The sequence below is a fragment of the Leptonotus elevatus genome, chromosome 8 (assembly GCF_054856555.1).
Source record: "Leptonotus elevatus isolate MCC_2025b chromosome 8, RoL_Lele_1.0, whole genome shotgun sequence".
Taxonomy (NCBI): Eukaryota; Metazoa; Chordata; class Actinopteri; order Syngnathiformes; family Syngnathidae; genus Leptonotus; species Leptonotus elevatus.
This window is the reverse complement of record NC_141246.1, coordinates 8,501,133-8,513,346: the sequence shown is the minus strand read 5'-3', so window position 1 is coordinate 8,513,346 and position 12,214 is coordinate 8,501,133. Positions and strand designations below refer to the sequence as shown.

General features: G+C 38.8%; 1 protein-coding gene across 1 annotated transcript in view; it reads right to left on the bottom strand.

The window, feature by feature from the left end:
• The window catches only part of fbxo41 (F-box protein 41), a 55,009-nt gene that overhangs the window by 33,084 nt on the left and 9,711 nt on the right, over window positions 1-12,214 (bottom strand). Inside the window, exon 2 of the mRNA XM_086083182.1 lies at window positions 7,268-7,361. The gene's annotated coding sequence lies outside the window, so the exon portion shown is untranslated. The remainder of the gene's footprint in view (window positions 1-7,267; window positions 7,362-12,214) is intronic.

The window sequence follows — 12,214 nt, the reverse complement described above, 5'->3', positions numbered from 1 at the left end:
ACAGATAGACGATGCTGTATTTAGTACATATTTGCAGGTTTTGTGCTCTTTCTGAAATGCCCTAAAACACCACAAGATTCCCAACAAAGCCCTGTCTAAATAGGAAAGTAGAGCTAGATCGATTATCGTCCCGGTCGATTATTAGGGTTTTTTTTAAACATATCGGCCTCAGCCTTTTTTTTTTTTTTTACAATTCTGACGGCCGATAAGAGTACAATTTCAAGTTATTTTGGCGCGGCATCAGACACAAAAAGCTGGGAACTTACTGCACACTTTGCTTGTTTTTTAACATAAAACAAAGATAAGTGAAATATTAACATTTGTGTTATATTGAAATTTGGGAAAACCTTTATTAACTTTTTAAGATATGCTGCAGAGCCTCACCGCTGTTCAGTCAGCCAGGTTTGGTCCCTATCGAAGTTAAAGTTTAAGTTACAAATTGTTAATTGTGGACCTCACTTAAAGTCAGCAAGAGCAATAGTTTATTCATTTGTCTGGTGCACATTTGTTTTCCTTGACTGTGTGAAAAAGGGGGAGCGAGTCATGCCTGCCCTTTGCAAACCTTCCTTTCTTTCTTACCCAAGCGATATTGCAACATCACGCTCAAACAAGAAGTGTGCTACCGTGCACAAAATAAAAGGTGCCAATACTTGTGTTGTAAGAGGTGTGACACGAGCATCAGCCCACACTTATAAAGAAATATTTTCACTGCGCTCCCGCCCGTATATTCACAGTCCAGGCTGACATGGAACTGCATGCGAGTAAACAGTAACACTTGATATCTGCTTCCTAGTATTTTGACAGCACAAGCCTTTGACATGGTGCCGCTCTCAAGTAAAAGAGACATACAGTAAAAGCTACACAGGAGGTTAGCTAAGATCTCCGCGAGGCCTGTGGGCTCCTGCGTGAGCATGTCAAAGTGTTTTAGCCCCGCTGAACGCAACGGGACTCCCGTGACAAGACAAGTTCACTACCTGAGGCTCCTCAACTGACAGCCAAGGGCACAGCAAAAGCACGTGTGATGAATTTGATTACACACACACAGCTTGTTACTCCGCTTTCTCGCATCCTTTTTGGCACAGGAATATTGTAAAGCACCACAAATAAAGGTTGACAAGAGGAATTTTCTAGTACAGTGCTGGTTTATTTAACCCTTAAATATGTTTACATATAATTTCCTGCATTAATAGCTTAAACTTATGTGGTTTAGTTGAATGTAAATATACTACAAACATTTGATTTCAACTGAGGTTGTTTTCGCTAAGGCTAAAGTTAGCTCCTACACGACATACAACTCTTGTCTCTCAGTCAAGATTCCTCATTCAACATAAAAGTTTCTTGACATCAATGTATTATTTGCCTATTGGACGTATGTGGTTTAGTTGAATGAAAATATACTACAAACAGCTTGATATCATTTGATTTCAACTGAGGTCGTTTTCGCTAACAACCAAGGCTAAAGTTAGCTCCTACACGACATACAACTCTTGTCTCTCAGTCAAGATTCCTCATTCCAACATAAAAGTTTCCTGACACCAATGTATTATTTGCCTATTGGACAGGGCTTCTTGTGAAGCATAGCATAAAGCTAGCATACTTTCGGAAGAGAAAGTTATGTGGTTTGGTGAAATACAATCACATTACTATTCAAAATGATACATCGTAGTCCGTACAGTACCTTTCAAAGTTTGTTAGTTCCGCAATTGGCTGCAATTTGTAGACTGAGGTCCCACTGTATATTGCCCTTTGTTCCACGCTGACTTTTACTATAACCTTTGACCTTTTTCTTTTAAGACCTGCTCATTATCTGCCAAACTGCAGATGGCACGCCACTATGACGGGAAGACATCAAAGTTTGAAAAACCCTCACTAGACTCAAGTCAAATTTTTGTTTGCAACATATAGCTAAACAAATTTACCAAACAACGGCTTTTAACTTGAAAAGCTCGTAGGACAAGGTACCTTTGTAATTTTATACAGCAGACACAATTAAAACGACAATTTATCATAACGTCCCCTCATAAAATCATACAGCGTATGGCCAGCTTAAGCAACACTCCGAGACTAAACCGATAAACACATAATTGCCTACTTAAATGTAAACACACCCAAAGATGTTTGTAAAATGGAACTGGCTCTTGAATTTTATTGATCTGCCATACAACCAGTTTGAGTAAATCAGCTTTCATGACCTCGCTCGGGGCATTGCTCTGCAACAGTCTACTATTTCCATTTGTTAAGAATTTTTGCCATCGATGAAGTCACACGAGTTTAAGAGAAGCCATTGCTTGGCTGACAGCTTTGCTTTTAACTTAAGCATTCTTACGCCACAAGCAGGAGTCTTTCCTGAACGCTTTCTTCCTCTTCTTGATTTGTTTTGACGGTCAGAAACAGTTTGACAACGCGCTACCGAGACCGCCAGGACTCAGCGGAACAGTGTCACTTTTCTGCAACACAACAAGAATGCTAAAGTAGCATTTACTCCGGCTCGACTGAATCGTTATTGGCAGCGAGGTCAGTGAGAGGATGGGGCAGTGAGACTGAATGACTTCCTCCAATGAAAACTGACGGACACACTCATAACAACCAACACACACACACACACACCCCACCCGCCACTGTCTACTATTGATCCAGACAAGGGTCCAACTAAACAATTATACCCTCGCATGCAGACATCAACAAGGCATACGTAACAGGGGGAGCTCACAGATACTGTACTCTATACTATTGTACTTTATGAAAATATAGTTTCAATATATTAAACTATATGATGACATTTCTGAAGAAATTGTGTGTGAATGGTGAAAAGCTGGGGGAAAAAAATCCAGTAAAACAGCCTGGAGCGAAGGGGGTTGCTTCAGTGAAAATGGCCGGGAGTGAATAATATAATAATAATAATAATAATAATAATATATTAAAAGAACACGTGATGTCAGGTTTGTTAAGGTCTGTGTCAAAATATATTATGACAGTGCAAAAAAAAAAAAAAAAAAAAAAAACTTATATATGATCAAATGTGCAGTCGTCCCCCGTGTACTCACAGTTCTGCACCTGCAGATTCACCTATTTGCAGATTTTTTAAAAATAATAATAATCTTTGGGGGCTGTTTTTTTGAGTGGGCGTTAACTCCCGTCTCATGGAATAAATGCTATTGGGGGTAAAAAAAAAAAAATTATTCTTTTTTTTTTCCGTTTATAATGGGCATCAATTATGCACAGCTTTTCACTATTCACGCCAGTCCAGTCCCTATTCCCACTGCACATAAATAATTTTGAGGAAAATATTTTTCTGATGACGGCACCAATTGGGTCGAATGACCCATATATGGCTATGGAACACTATGGAGGCATCCAGTAAGAAAAAACAACATGCCAGTTGTAGGTCATTTTTTCCCCCTCCTGCTTCACAAAATGGAAGGCTATTTAATACGTTGCATAAGTGACATTTCCATATTAGCGTCAGTATTTTTCTTCGCACGGACACTTTTGGACTGTGCGAAAAGTTGACGCGCCCAAAGGCCAGAATCATGAGCCACGTCTTTTATATGGGATGCTTGAATGAACAACATTGCACATTGCAGCCCCAACAATATTACAACTGCTATGAGGCAACATGCGCATAAACTCACACGCGGTCTTTGTTGTTGGGAGAGAATCGATAAATATACATTACAATTAAACTTTGATTATTATGACAGGGGAAGAATCAGTATGACGTATTTTGCCTATAAAACAACTCCATCCTGGCATACCATCAATTTCGCTAAATATTGTTGTGTTTACATAAATATATCTATTGTGTATCTGGGTCACGGTCCTTCTCTGTCAAGCTGTAAAGATGATGGACTCTTCATCTTAATGTCACACACACACACACACACACACACCACTTAATGGATTCTCCCATACCACACACACACACACACTCAACTAGCACATCACAGCAAGGAGGGTGCAATTGATTACCTGTGAGTATGGAATATAAAGTTTACACTGTCAGGAAAATATATATATATATTTTTTTAACTCATTCACTGCCATTGACGGCTATAGACGTCAAAAATTAATTTGAACTATTTCTATTAGTTTCACATTTTGTTCTCCACTTTTGTTAACAAGAGTATGAAAACCTAGAATTTTTTTAATCGTACATTTAGAACAGATATGAAATGTGATTAGTCACATTTAAGTCATGCGATTAATTACAATAAAAAATGTAATTGTCTGACGCCTCTAATTTTTTTTATATTTTCTTTTTTGTTTAATTACTTAATTATTTAAACTCAAGATTAATCACAAATTTTATATCTGTTCTAAATGTACAATACATTTTTTTCTAGGTTTTTATACTCTTGTTAACAAAAGTGGAAAAAAATGTGAAACTAATAGAAATAGTTCAAATGAATTTTTGACGTCTATAGCCGTCAATGGCAGTAAATGAGTTCATGGGAAAATGGGGACCGTTTTTTGAGGGAGGAATTTATTTATCCAAGGCAGATGATGCACTTAGCCACTAATTGGGGCACGGTGTCTGTCAAATGTACAGTGATCCGGCAAAATGGTGATCAAATCCTCAAAAAAGAGGCTTCAAGCTGTTTAATGCCACTCCCCGTTTAGAATTTACTGTCACAGTAAACATGAAACTAAAAGAAATGTGTGTTGTTTGTTTACAACAACCAAAGATGACCTGAATAGCCTCTACTAGCTTAACGCTAACATATAATGGAAATCCCCATTGACATGCTAACGCTAACCATCGACAGTAATAACAATACTCCAAATCTACTCAAATTAAACACCTGCAGGATATTTAGAGTACAGATTCTACTCCAGTCACATGGACAAACATCTGCTGTCAGTCAAAAAGTAAATGATTGGGAGTCAGGTGGACGGACGGAATATTATACTCCATGGATCAATGCAACAGTAAACAAACTCTTGCAATTCCCTGACTGCCGACATGAAAACACCTTCACAATGTTGCTTCTCACGCGTAGGCTCCATTCATGCATCCATTTTCTACAGCGCTCGTCCTCATTAGGCTTGCTGCAGCCTATCCCAGCTGACTTTGGGCGAGCGGCGTGTTACGTCCGTAATAGCACATAGCAGTTGAGTAAATAAACAGCTGCAGGCCACTATTTACAGAAACACATGGGAAATCAAAGGTATAGACTACACAAAAGACTGAATTCATTCATCATTATTGTGATTTAATTAATTCATTTCCATAGTAATTTTCACTATAGGGTCCGACCAATTAATCAGCTGGCCCATTATATCGGCTGGCCGGAGTTTTGCTGAGTCATTACTTCGCATGATGCCCTGGATCCATTTGTGATTAAAATCTAAAGCTAAATTCATCATTTGGTGGCTTTTTTGCACATTTTCCCATTTTGCAAAATTCCGTTGTAAAGTTAAATAAATATGCTAAAGCACAAAGTTTTGTAAAACATTCAAATGTTCTGCCACTAATTGATTCATTAATTGTAGGGCCCGACCGATTAATCGGCCGTCGATTCTAATCGGCCGATGATTGCCCTTCAAACATCAGCCAAAACAATCGACCAATGGCCGATTATTTTCCCCTTTACGACGAGCAACTAGCAAGTGTGTAGCATATGTTATTCTGTTGTCCCTAAGTGTCTTTTAAGCTGTTTATTGACATCCCAGTTGGAGTTAACTGTTAAACTAAACACATAACGTTAAGAATTACATCCACTGTATATTTAAATAGAAAAACATCGCTAGCCTAGCGCTAATGCTAAAAGAGAAGGGAGGATCCCATTCAAATGCTAACAGGAAGTTAGCATCGACTTCGGGAGTGTTTTTCCTTCAAATAACAAATATTCACACGCAAATGCTGTGGGAACACATACCCACAGGCGAGATAACGCAAAGGCACAAATTATTCCCAATGTGTGAAAAATGAGTTATTCTAATATAATTCAATTGCAATGTTCTTCTGTACTCACTTTAAGTGTGTACACCATGAGGAATTAAATGTGTATTTTTTAATAAACTTCAAATTAATCAGCAATCTGGGTTTTTTTCTGCCTAAAATCGGTCTCAAAAAATGCATATCGGTCGGGCCCTAATTAATTGTTGTTGTATCATGAGACTAAAAAATAAGTTACTTTAAATAATCGGCCGATTAATCGGTTATTGGAAAATTTTCTGCCAAAATTTGGAATCGGCCTCAAACAATCCACATCGGTCGGGCCCTAATTTCCACAACACCTGTCACACTGTGCCTCTTCGAGCTACAACGCTGCACTGCAGATAAGTGAACACACAAATGTGTTCACACAACCAAACTGGAGTGAGTACGTTACATCCCATCTCGGTGTGCTGACAGCATCTGTTTTGTTGTTTCTCCCTTTTCTACAACAGCAGCAGCACAGCATGCACATGAGAGCGCCGGCCCAATTTGTCACGCCTCGTAGTCACACGAGTTTGCCCAACTCTTGCCGCCTCAGAGTCAGGAGTTACATTTTTGAAGTGTCGACGGGGTTATGAGATGACAAATAATTTCACAGACGAAAGCTTTCGATGAGATTTTAAGGGAATAATATGGGTGAACAGGAATTGGGGTTGGCTCTAAAAATGGATTTTACATGTTTATATTTCGTCATAATCGGCTAAAACAACTGCATTTTATGCATACCTTCCCAATAAACTCTTACTAATTCCCATGGGAACTTCCTATTTACAGTATTATTATTTTTTTTTAACCCCTAACTTGGCTCCTGGTGGAAAATTGCTAGAAACTTCCGCTTTGCCACCCTTTTTGCAACAGAACTGTGCGTAATTCAGCGGGCGCGCAGGAAAAACACGTGCAAACCCCAGCAGATATTACTGTACGTGTGTGCGTACTAGCCTTCCATGCAGGCCAAGCACAGGCTGCCCCATTGATCAGCACCACACATGGCAGCCAGCCTGGCAGGCAGGCAGGCAGGCAGGTAGACGCAGGCTGCATAACATCTTGTGGGCGTGGACCAGCCCGAACGAGCAGCACATGACATTCTTGTAGCGTAAACGGTCGAGGGCCCTGCTAAGGTGCGCGGACATGGGTGCAGCTGCAGAAAAGAGCCATGCTTAGTTAAACACCCTCCCCTCCATCTCTCCTCCTCCTTTTAGCTTCCAGCCGCTAATCTGGGGACGTCAATTAGCCGCACGGGAAGCGCCCATGTCGCGATTGGATTGACGGCGCGCGCACTCGCGCGTTGAGCATTTTCTTTTGATTTGAAAGAATGAAAAGACTCACCTCGCAATGTCAATCTTCTCGTGCTCATTTTCCCTCCCTTTTTGCCGCTACGGAGCAAGGAGGAAGCTCTCCAGCCTTCCTTGACGTCACAAGGCTGCAGCACAGAGAGAGAGAGGGAGAGAGAGAGAGGGAGGGGGAGAGAGAGAGAGTAAGTAAGCCTGAAGAGGGGACAAAATAAAAAGAAAAATAATACCCCCCTCCCATCCTCTGAAAGTGTGTAAAGCGAGATGCACACAGGGGTTCTCAAATTAGGGTCTGTGGACCCACAGGGGTCCACAAATCCAAGCTATTATATTCATCACGCCATTCCCTATTAACATAAATGAAAATGGCATTCAACTTTTTAAATCAAAGAATGACTCCATGAATACATCGAATTACCGCGGTTCGAGGGTGACTCAAATCCAACGTCTCACAAGTCCAGGGTGTGCCAAGGACGATTATTATTCTGGTCCGTACAGTCGGTTTGTTACTGAGATGGCAGAGATTCTGTTTGATGATGTTACCGTCTGTAATTGTCTGATGGCTCCACATGGCATATCTGAACTTTCAAAAATTATAACACAAATAACCATTTTCTTTAAAGTTGCATCATTTCTATTCCTATGTTGTTCCAGATTTAGCATGGCTGCCTAAACCAGAACATGATTTTTGCTGTTCTTTGCCGAATATATGAATAGATACGATGCCCCTCTTGAGATGTGTGCCTATGGCTACGCTAAGCTAATGCTTTTCATTTCCTTTGAAGGGGACGTCGTCCCTGCCAACATGGCCGCCATTGCATCCTCCTAACTAACACCAACTGCTCTCATGTCTTCTAATATAATAGATTCTGATCAATAAGATTGAACGCTGCAGGGAAGGTATCGGCGCTCGTCTTATTGAACCTACAGCATTTGAGACAACTGATCATATTGAACAGGCTGGGAACTTGGGTGGGATTAAATGTGACAGTACTAAAATGGTTCAGGTTCTACTTGAAGGAAAGGAGTTACTTTGTGACCACTTTGAATCTGATCGAATGGCCATGACAAGTGGCGTCCCTCAAGGGTCAGTCCTAGAATCCCTTCTGTTCAGTCTGTTTATGTTACCTTTGGGTCAAATGTTACAGCGTGGTTATGCAGATGACACAACCGTATTGGAGCAAAAAAAAAAAGAAGAGCACTGCTGTTAGAAAACACCTCGAGTCACTGTTTTTAGAAACCAAAGTTCAAGTTCAAAATCTTGGCGTAGTGAAAGACTCAGACCTCAAATCAGTCACTAAAACAGGCTAGCAATGTCATTGTATGTTTCTGCTATACTGTACAAAATCTATCTGTTATTAACATAGCATTCCTATCATTGTAAAGCTAGAATTCACATACTGAGTTCCATTAGACAGTTCAATATTAACTAGTAATCCGGTTAACGAGGCTGCTGAAAGCCAAACACACCATTTAAGGAGAATGAATAATTCATGCAAATGGAAGAAGACGATTTCCTTCAAGGCCACAAGTCCACTAGTCTCTTTGCTCAGCAAATTCTCACAATTTATGTTCAGCGCCACGCACTCAGTAAGCGATGAATCCAAAAGAGAAGTACTGTACGGTACCGGACATGTCCTACTCAGACTGTATAAAGGTGGCCAGCAGAGGGCGACAGCGCCGTTTGAAAAGAGTGACAAAGAATGGCGGCACGTTACATCACCTCGAACAGGTTGTCGTCTCAGCCACAAACTCAAAAAGAGAGATAGATAGATAGATAGATAGATAGATAGATAGATAGATAGATAGATAGATAGATAGATAGATAGATAGATAGATAGATAGATAGATAGATAAATAGATAGATAGATAGATAGATAGATAGATAGATAGATAGATAGATAGATAGATAGATAGATAGATAGATAGATAGATAGATAGATAGATAGATAGATAGATAGATAGATAGATAGATAGATTGGACGCAAGGACAGATGGCTGGATGGACAGACCAACAGACAACTGCCGATGGATGATAGATGGCTACATAGCAGCATGTTTTTGTTACACTTCACTTACTGTTAATATTCAAACGCACTTGCGGTGTCTAACACCCCCCCCCCCCCACCCTCTCACTTTTCTAGCGTTTTTAATCAATTCATTTCCACCTTTCTCGAGTCCAAATAATTGCGAGCAGCTGTATGGAGCATTAAGGTGTCAAACGGGCCCTAATTCATCACACCACCACGACTGTGAAATTATTCATGCCAAAATGTCAACATTCCCCCTCGCTCCTTTTCCTTTCGCCAGAACCCACCACCTAATATTCCAGGTTAGAAAAAAAGTGTTCTTTAAAACCGACGGGTGGCAGGATGACAAGTGATGAAAACAATAGCAATAATAAGTTACTCTGCTTAAATAAGGAAAATAAAAAAAACTACTTGAATAATGATTCAATCAAAATTTATTGCACATAAAAGTTAAGTAAAGAAGATTATACATAAATAATAAAAAAATTGTTATTGACGATATAATGCAAATACATTGAACTTGAACATTATATACATTTAAAAAAAAGAAAAGAAAAATGTGTAAGCATTACAACATGATGCGCAGTTTGAAAAAATAATTCAGTGATTCTTTCGTATGCCACTAGAGGGAGCCACACTTTGAGAATCACTGTTTCATTGGTAGAACCTGTATTAGGTAGAAAGCCTTTTCTTGAATGAATATTTGGAATATTACAATATAATAATGATACTCTTTTTTTCCTGCGAAAAATGGCGTGAATTAATCTTTTGGAAATGGGAGAAGGACATTTGTACAATAATAAACAATGTAATGTACTGTATAGAATATAAGATGGAATAAAAAGATGCGCAAGAAAAAATGAGACATCAGGAATCGATGCACGGGCACACAACATTGTGGAGTAATCACACATCAGTCAGCTAGAACACTAAGATGGCATCCCCGCATAACTTAAGATCATCTTTAATACTCAGCAAGAAACTTGCGGTTTCGTCATCTGAGAGACTGTTGACTGTTAACATGTTTACAAAAGTGCTGCTGTTTTGGTGAGCAACACAGTTTAAATGGGCTCAGAGTTGGCAGTGAAATCTCAATAGCATCCATCAATTGAAGTGATTACACTTACTACCCTTTTTTCTCCTGTTGGGAAAAAGACTTAATTGGAGAAAATGTGGTAAATTAAATAAATAAATAAATAAATTCTCCCCTATTGATTAACGCTGAAATGGTAACCCCAACTTCATTTTTTTTACAGATGCCACGTCTGCTGTGCAGGCAGTTGCATGTTGCAGTGCATAGTGTGATAATTATTACCACCTGTTGTTTATTCTATTTGAGATATGGTGCCTATTAAAGTGGATGATTCCCCGGGGCTTAATTAGAGCGTGGCGTTTATTAGCGCGAGGGCCACTATTAGAGGAAATTAGCAAGCAGACTCATTTTGGCTGTTGTGGTATTATTATTTTAGGTAAATGTGGCATTTCCATATATATATATATATATATATATATATATATATATATATATATATATATATATATATATGGTGCTTACATATTCAAGTGTGCCATAGCATATTCTAATCATATGAATTATGTTAACTTATCACCCTTTTCCATTCAATTTGTGCTAGGGTACCCAAAAAAATTGGGCGACACTGAAAGGTCTTTTGATGGATGCTAATGAATCGTTTACTTGAAACCCAAGCATATTCTCCGATACATTTCCATTATTTCACAGTAACAGCTGACACGGAACGAGCCTTTAAAAAAGCATTATCCATCTTGAAATTAAAAAAGTAAAAAAATAAAATAAATCCAAAGTTTCTCTATCAACGTGCACTCCGTCGCCGCCCTCCGCCAGCTGCACTCATGCAGTCGTGACAGCACAAGAGTGACACACAAAAGCTTTAAAAACTCTTTCCCTCAGGAGGTTTTGATAGGATGAATGTGACGCAGGGCCACGTCCCAAAAAAAAGAAAAAAAAGGGAGCAAATTTAGACTCAACACCTTCCCTCCTTCCCTCCCTCCTCATTCATATTTATGAGCGGTGATTGGCAAAGTCATTGTTGGCTAATTACAGTGTGGTGAACCTTCATTGTCTTTAGATTGGTGGAGACTGAGACATGCTGTGCTTTGCTTCGCTGCACTTGTGCAAACCACTTGATTCCATGCACATATTAGTGTTAGTGCTTGTGTGCTAGACTACAATACAGCACACTGTCCATGTGATGCATTTTATACACCATAATGGCGGAAGGTTTTGATATTTACTCAGAATCATTACTCATTACATACATTAGAATCACAATTGTAAAGGCAAGGGCAGTGCCACGACCAACAGTGAGATATATTAAATAGTAGGCCAAATTATTTAACAATAAACACACACTGGTTATATTACTAAAATTGCCATATTACTGTATTAAAAAGTAATAAACTCGTCCAGTTTTTACGTGATAAACCTGATATCACAAATTAAATCATAATCAAGTCATAACATTATAAGGGAAAAAACACATTTATGACAAAGTTGTGATATGGGGAAAACTGTCAAAAATATTCAGAGAAAAAAATATATGAGATGAAAGATGGAACACTAAACTAAATGAAATTAAAACTAAAAATTTTTTTTAAATACAATGAAGTTGCTACATGAAAAAATGTCATTTATGACAATAAAGTCAAAATATAGTAATAAAGTCAAAAATCATACGAACCCCCCCAAATGAATAACTCACCAAAGCCACCTCAAAATTGGGTTGTTTTGTGGGTTATTCATTAAAAATAAATAAATATATACTAAATAATATACTGCATAAAGTAACACAAGATATACAAAATAACCCCAAAAAGTTGAGTTTCTACCTTTTTGACGCATATTGGGTTATTTTTTGGGCCCATCTGTCATTTAGAGTGGCATATGTTTTTAGGGTTGTTTTGTGGGTAGTTTT